The following is an 8,728-nucleotide window of genomic DNA, read 5'->3' on the forward strand; positions in this document are numbered from 1 at the left end:
GAACACATTTTCCCTTTTGAAAGAGAAGATACTCAGGCACGGTTCAGTGAGCATTTGCTGAAATCAGATTTGTTTAGATTACCCTTTAAAATCCATTTTCATATTTCATTATCCTAACCAAACTCTCTGCTTTGTTCCTAGTAAATGAACCACTCCTGGTTATTCTTCAGATCCTAGCCATGCTTTGGCAGTATTTAAACCAGTCATTTTAAATGCTGTAAGTTATCCTTGAGTAGAAAAAGAAGTTTTAGACTAATATAACCTTCCACCCAATTTCCTCTCCTCCAATTTGTTGACAATTGGAAAGCATTGGACCCTTGGCCCTCTCGAGTTTATAGCCCTTCCCACAGGAATCCAGTTCAGAGAAGGCACTCAGATTTACGATTCCTTATGTGACAGGCTCTATTTATCAAATCAAAGACGTTACCATTATGAAATCTTTATCTCAGAGCATGGGCCACTTAACTTTTCAAGGTGAAGGAACCTGTATATACTTGGTTTATACATTGCTATTTTTTCTATTACTGCAGCAGCAGAAATAGATTGAAAATTCTATGTTTGATATTGAAATACTTAATATTTTATTGTATCAATGGTCAATTGTTCAAAATTCTGGATGTATTTTTTTTGTTTGGAAGCTGTTTGCTGTAAACATACAGAATTGATAACTCTTATTTAACAGCTTCTGATTCAAAGCTTCAATTTACCTTCACTCCCACTCATTTTTGTGTAGTTATTATTTTCCTTCTGTTAGTATTATTTAGAAGAGAATTTTCTCTCTCTTCATTTAAAATTGTATGAACGTGTTGTTAGGATGTCTTAAAAAACAGAGCCAGATAAGAATTTATCTTATTAATATAAACATATGCCCCTCATCCAACAAAAATAAATTAAAAATAAATTACAAAGTAATTTAAAAATGATAAATTAATTTAAAAGAAAACAAAAAATACACAAATAAAAGGCAGATTTGATGGACTATTGTGTTCTTTTTCTCCCATCAGTTTTCTATATTTCTATGTTTTAATATGTTTGTTTGTTGTTGATTTTTGTGATCCATCTTTCCAGTTTAAGTTGAATTCTGTTATTGCTCTGTACAGTTTGTTTATCACATCATTAGATATAATCCAGGAGCCTGCCATGTTTGTTAAGTGCAGTGTTATTTTTAACTGATTTGAATGCTACACATTTGATGGTATGTTGTGCAACAGATATTTTTTAGTGTCATCTGACATTTCGTCCAGACACTTGTGCTAATTTTAACTTCACAGCGTAGATATAGGGAAAACAAATAAATGTCGTTTTTTTCAAAACAAGACTGGTGATAGGAAAATCTGATTCCTTTGAAATGATATTAATAGCAAGTGATTGAGGCAATTAAGATTGTACTTAGGTAAAATTTTATAATTGCTTATTAAAATGTTTATGAAATGCTGTGTTAGAAAGTGGTATTTTTGGAATGGAAAAGAGGTAAAGTGGAAAACTATTAATAATAATAGCCATGAAAAGGTTATGATTCTATTTTACCCCCAAAACTGCCTGACTTCTAGACCTATCCCCAAAGCCTAAATGTTGCATATCAACATCTATGTATGTGAACCTGGGGAATCAGAAATCTCAAACATATGTAAAGCCACTGTGGGTTGCAGATATAAATTTATATTTGCAGATGGTCATGCTAAATATTGGGTTGTTGTAGTAGGCCAAGATAAAAGACAATCTAAAGGGTGGAGATAAGTTTCTCTGAACTTTTCCCAATGAGGTATCCCTAACATCCTATGATATAGCATGATTTGAAGAAAACAGGAGAAAATGTTACAGATATTCACGTTTACTTTTTCTGTACTGGTTGAGCCATGGCCTACAGGCATAAGTTGAACCCCTATTTTGTGGCTTCGAAATTGCAGGGTCTGATATTTTAGAATGCTAGTAAGAAAGCAATGCATTATTTTTCTGATTTTCCATGAGAAAAAATGGAAACGTATAATACTTTAATGTAAGTCTTAATACAGGTAGTCTTCGACTTAACAACAGTTCATTTAATGACTGTTTAAAGTTATTATGGCACTGAAAAAGTGGCTTATGATCATTTTTCACACTTACCACCATTCCAGCATCCCCAAGGTCACATGATCAAAATTCAAAATGTAAAAAGCTAGGCACCTGACTCATATTTATGAAGGTTGTGTGTTTCTGTGATCTTCTGACAAGCAAAGTCAATGAAGAAACCAGATTTGTTTAACAATTATGTTATTAATTTAACAACTGCAATGATTCACACAACAACTGTGACAAGAAAAGTCATAAAATGAGGCAAATCTCATTTAACAAATGTCTCATGTAGCAACATAATTTTTGGCTCAATTGTGATAATAAATTGAGGACTACCTGTATACCAAAACATTTTAAAAAATCAAATACCTACCATATTTTTTAAAGACTTTGGCCACTAAAAGATTTTCATTCTGTTTTGTTTATTGGAAATGTTTTTTTTTTCACATAGGTGGGCTGGTTTTAGGCCTAAGCTTAAAATTCTATAAGCAGTTAGCTAGTTTAAGGAATAGACTTAGACATATGGAGACATTTAGAATTATGTAATGGATATTATTTTAAAGAATTTAAGTCAGCCATTGGAGATAAATAAACTCCTTGTTCCACAAACATTTTTTTCTGATTATAAGGGGCGTACATAAGTGCACCAGTGTGCCTTTCGTCCCCTGTGCAATTGTCTCTCCTTTATCTCATATATCTTTTCTTCCTTTCATATATCTTCTCCTCTATTTTTATATCTTTTCTTCTATCCTTTTCTTTATATACATTACTACATGTCTATTCTCTTCAATATGTATTGTGTATTTGATAGATAGATAGATAGATAGATAAATAAATAAATAAATAAATAAATAAATAAATAAATAAATAAATAAATAAATAAATACCCCTGTTCTTTATTTTGATCTGCAGTTTTGCTAGCTGGTGCATTGACTGATTATCTGCCATTGAATCGGTGTTGGTTTTTAGCAATCACAATTAGCCCTTATCTAGTATGATCCGATATATTTTCTTACAGCTATTTTCCTTCAAAACAGAGTTGGACCAGACTTATTTCACATAAAGGTTTACCTCTTCAAAAACATGACAAACGATTATGAGATCAAATTAATCCACATTGGGATGATGCTGTCAGATTGGTAAGAGGTCAGGTGGCTGAGCAATTGAGAAGCCCATTTTATTGGAGGCTCCACACTTGTGGAATTCTTTCTTTTAAACATTTCTCATCACTGTTTCTCTTAAATCTTCAGAAATTGACCCAATATCTCATTTTGTTTGGCTTTACCAAAGCAATAGCAATAGCATTAGCATTTAGACTGATATACCGCTTCACAGTGCTTTACAGCCCTCTCTAAGCGGTTTACAGAGTCAGCCTATTGCCTCCAACAATCTGGGTCCTTTTTACCCACCTCAGAAGGATGGAAGGCTGCATCAACCTTGAGCCTGGTGAGATTCGATCTGCCAAACTGCTGGCAACTGGTGATAATCAGAAATAGCCTGCAGTACTACATTCTAACCACTGTGCCACAATGGCTCTTGCTTTTGTTACCAGGCCCATTTCTGTGTTTTTAATCTAAAATGGTTTTTAAATTGTTGTTAGGGCATTTTTATCAGTTTTATTTTTTTTATTTTATAGGTTTTTTTTAATAAACTATTTCCTGAAATCTTGCTCCATGATACATATAGTGACCGAGCTGAGTTAAAAATGGATAATGGTGATAATTATGAAGATCCCTGCAGTTATTTTGGATCTCTGTTTTCTCAATGCTATTCCTTCATCTTTATGAATGAAAAATGGTCAGTTTGTAGTAAATGTCCTTTGAAGATACTGGCTATTTTTACAGGTCAAAATCATGCCAGGATTGAATCTTAGCTCTTAAAACTAGTTTGTTAGTATAATTCTTTTTTAATGAGTAGAACTTCAACCACACACTTTTAGCAACAGTGTTTGTCACATAATTATGTTTGGTTTTTTCCTTGCTCTGCTTTGACTACTGCTAACTAGACAAGCTTTCCATATATTTCTTAAAATTCAGCAACAAAACTTTAATTAAAAATTCTTCTTAACCACATCTGAAAACAAATGCTATTTGCTAAACAAAGACGAGCTAGACTGCCATGTTTATTCACTAAGGGATTGTATATTTGTATACACTTCCCTTTATTTTAGTTTAAAATCCAATTCTATTTATAACTCTATGTTCCACTTTAACTTTACTTCCATTCTGAAGCTGTGTGCCTGACCTTCTCTTGATATTTACACAAAGTGAATCTGAGATTGTAATAACAGTCAGTTCTTCTAAGGTTTGACTTATCAGCCTAAGACAGCAGACAGCTAAAATGGCATTGAGAGGCTCAGATAACTACACTGTTTCTGTATACCAGTTTTCCCATATTGGTGTTTTTGAAGTATATTTAAACAGGATTAGACAACATAATACCCAATAGGCTGTGTGACATCAGACAGATAAAGAAGGAGAAAGAAGGAAGGGAGAGAAGAGGTTTTGGAGGAAGGTCTGTTCACATCCTGCAAATGATTTTTTTTCCTCAGCTACAGTAACCAGTGATGTGAAATAATATAACAAATGTATGTCTTTACTATGAGAATGTAATAGAAAAGTATATATATCAGTGAGGGCAAACCTATGGGCAGCATGCTGCAGGTGGTATGTGGAGCCATATCTGAGGGCATGTGAAGCGCTACCCTATGTCAGCTCCGCCAAATGATTTTCACTTTTCTTTTTGGTCATTTTCATTCTCCACAGGGTTCAGGAAAGCCTCCTGAACCCTGGGGATGGCAAAAAACGGCCCAACTGGCCAACCGGAAATTAATTTCCAAACTTCCGATTGGCCTGTTAGGCCATTTTCCGCTCTCCCCAGGCTTTAGGAGGCTTTTCTCAATCCTGCGGAGAGTGAAAAACAGCCCAAGAGGCCTACCGGAAATCCAGAGGCTTCAGTGAGGCCTGTGCGCATGCGCGGGTGGAGGGGACACAGAGTGGAGAGGTTGTGTGCATGCACGGGGGGACAATGGGAAGTTGTGCACATGTGTGGAGGGAGAGCATTGTATTGTAGGCATGGGCACGTGCAAGCTATCGCGTGTGCATGCTCACTTTTGGCACCCGAGCCAAAAAGGTTTCGCCATCACTGGTATATATCATTTAGAGTGGCTGTCTGGTTAAAACAGATTAGGACCAATTCTAAGCCTACTTATCACACTTTTTCTTAAAACTGAACCTTAATTATGCACATTAATTCTTCATTAGGTCCTTAAACTTCTATATTTTCCATACACATAGAGCTATGGACGTGGCTTATGCAGGACGCCCTGTATTTTCTTTCAACATCTTTCAGTGCAAATTGGATGATCTGGGTGGAGTTCCATTTTCACTACCCCACTGCGTTCCCCCCCCCCATCCAGGCAGCAGCCCACTCCGGGCAGCAGCTAAGCTATCTCCAAACCCCAAAGCACAACTCTCTGAGTCTTAAGGGATTACCAAGATATTTTGTGTATGTTTTTGTTTATTGTAAGCTGTCTAAAATTCTAGGATGAGATTACATATTCAAGTATATATCAGATCTTAATGGATGCAATTGCTCAATTTATTCTGAGCAGGCTTCGGTATTAGTGCACAGTTGAAAAGAAGGTTAATTTTGGTTTTAGAAACTAACCCGAGCTTTCTCACGCCAGAAACATAGAAACATAGAAGTCTGACGGCAGAAAAAGACCTCCTGGTCCATCTAGTCTGCCCTTATACTCTTTTCTGTATTTTATCTTAGGATGGATATATGTTTATTCCAGGAATGTTTAAATTCAGTTACTGTGGATTTACCAACCACTTCTGCTGGAAGTTTGTTCCAAGGATCTACTACTCTTTCAGTGAAATAATATTTTCTCACGTTGCTTTTGATCTTTCCCCCAACTAACTTCAGATTGTGTCCCCTTGTTCTTGTGTTCACTTTCCTATTAAAAACACTTCCCTCTTGAACCTTATTTAACCCTTTGACATATTTAAATGTTTCGATCATGTCCCCCCTTTTCCTTCTGTCCTCCAGACTATACAGATTGAGTTCATTAAGTCTTTCCTGATACGTTTTATGCTTAAGACCTTCCACCATTCTTGTAGCCTGTCTTTGGACCCGTTCAATTTTGTCAATATCTTTTTGTAGGTGAAGTCTCCAGAACTGAACACAGTATTCCAAATGTGGTCTCACCAGTGCTCTATATAAGGGGATCACAATCTCCCTCTTCCTGCTTGTTATACCTCTAGCTATGCAGCCAAGCATCCTACTTGCTTTTCCTACTGCCCGACCACACTGCTCACCCATTTTGAGGCTGTCAGAAATCACTACCCCTAAATCCTTTTCTTCTGAAGTTTTTGCTAACACAGAACTGCCAATGCAATACTCAGATTGAGGATTCCTTTTCCCCAAGTGCATTATTTTACAGAAACCTTTCCTGAAAACTGCAACTTCTCACTTAATTTTGCTGTTTTCAGTTCCCTTCTGTCTTCTGATTTTTTTTAATTATTATTTTTTGCAAGCCTGTTTTCCTTTTGGCTATTCCTTTCTCTTGGCAGTTCTTGGTTTGATGATGATATCACAGTTCTATTTAGAGCAGGGGTGGGCAGCTACAGTCCCTGGGCATGACTAGCTCAAGAAATCTGGGAGTTGAAGTCCACAAGGCATAAAGAGACCCTAGTTGCCCACCGCCAATTTAAAGAAACAATAAATACCACATTCTCCAAAGACAAAAGTTGAAGGATTTAATTTTGCAGGTGACATATAATGAACTTTTACAAATGCTGTGCTATTAAATATTAAATTATGAACATTAAATGGACATGCTGGAAGACTTTCTCCTGCAGGATCCTCAATGCTAACGAAGACTAATAGCTTTTATTTGGCATTCTTAATCTGTTTAGGTAAAACTCTGAGTTGCTTTCTGGCATCCATTCAAATCCACCACGCAAAAGCAAAGCTATTTCTGTACCAGTTTTTAAAATATGACTGTTTATGGTTGTGCTGAACATGGGCATTGGCTAAAGTAATTATATGGAGAAATTGGAAGTGTGATATTATTCCAGAAATGGTTGTTGGATATGTGTAATTTATCTGTTTTGAAATAGATACTGTAAAAGATAAAAGAATGCAATAATACATGTTAGTATGGCAGATATTTTGGGATATCTTCTAATAATATTATTGTAATTGAATTATTAGTAAGTCAGTAATTGTTGACCATACAACAGATTTTTTTCCTTCTTTTTTTTCTTAGCTTGTATTTTCAAACTTTTTTTTTCTTTAAGGTTAAAGATTGTCTTTAATGGAAACATAAACTCACTAAATAAAATAAAAATAAAAATCTATTTCTAAACATAAATTGGAATGGCATTTTGATATATGTGTGTATAACTCTCTACACACAAACACATATATTTGTGTATTTAGTTATATATATGTGTGTGTGTGTATCACAAGTTTTTGCTGAATTTTTGCCTAGAAGCAAAAAGGCGCTATGATGTTCCTTTAATATACCAGGGTGATCCAACAGAAAAAACATGCATATATATAACCAAACACACAATGTGAAATAATGCTAAACTTCACGTTTCAAAATAAACCTGCTGTCCTATAATTACTTACATTGGAGTGAGTGTCAAACATAATATAATATTGTAAATAAATATAAATATAAACACTGTGAGGTTTGCAATATAAATACGTACTGCTCCTATGCTCGGGTCTATAAAACCCGAAATGAAATTTGAGACCCTGTAGATTATTTGTCATGCAGATCTGAAACTTGTGATTAATTGACTTTTCCTCATTTGAGGGGTTCTTATTATGTTACATTTCATTACACCCAAAACAGTACAAGTGTGCAAACACAACAGCAGGGTTAAAAGTAAATTTGTCAACTGATTGGTGAATTTTAGCTGATTAATAATTAAGTTTCTAATTGATTTACTAACTCCATATCTTTGCTTATTGCTAAAACCCCAATGATTTTCAGGGAGGGTGAAATAACTATTTCATTATTTAAAAAGCAAAAGTTGTTCAACTCCTGGAAAAGATAGTCATGTTTAATATTTTCTTTCTTATTACTTTGGTTTCTTGACTTGCATCTAGTCAAGTTGTAAACTCAAGCAGCTGAGACCATGGGATGAAGTCTTTGTGATCAACGGGAAAATCACCCTCACTCTGGCATTATAAAATGGACAATGTTTAAACTATTTGGCCATAGAAATAAATGGAATGCCATCTTCATGCTTGGTCTAGAAGTGTGTATAGGTATACTATACTACCCTCATGGTGAATATCTTAATGACCACTTGAACTAATCACTGACCATTAATGGAGAGAAAAAGTGTATAAGACGGCTTGTGTTTCTGCAACCCTAATTCCCAGCCATTTGAACTTTTGACTTGTTTCTGAATGTCACTTCCTGTTTTGTCTTTTGTTTTCAACTTCTGCTTTGCTTTTGGCTCACCTCAGATGTCTGTCTGTTGTGCAGCCTTGAGGGGCAGGAACCGAGGCCAGATTTTTTTTCTAATGCTCAGTGGTCTAGTACAATTTTAAGAATGTCCTTTATCATTTTTGGAAGGTCTTGCTTTAGCACAAATAAATACTCCCCATAGTCTGAAGTTTCACCACTGATGGTCAGCTGGATTTGATA

This window comes from Erythrolamprus reginae, chromosome 1, assembly GCF_031021105.1.
Source record: "Erythrolamprus reginae isolate rEryReg1 chromosome 1, rEryReg1.hap1, whole genome shotgun sequence".
In the NCBI taxonomy this organism is placed as follows: Eukaryota; Metazoa; Chordata; class Lepidosauria; order Squamata; family Dipsadidae; genus Erythrolamprus; species Erythrolamprus reginae.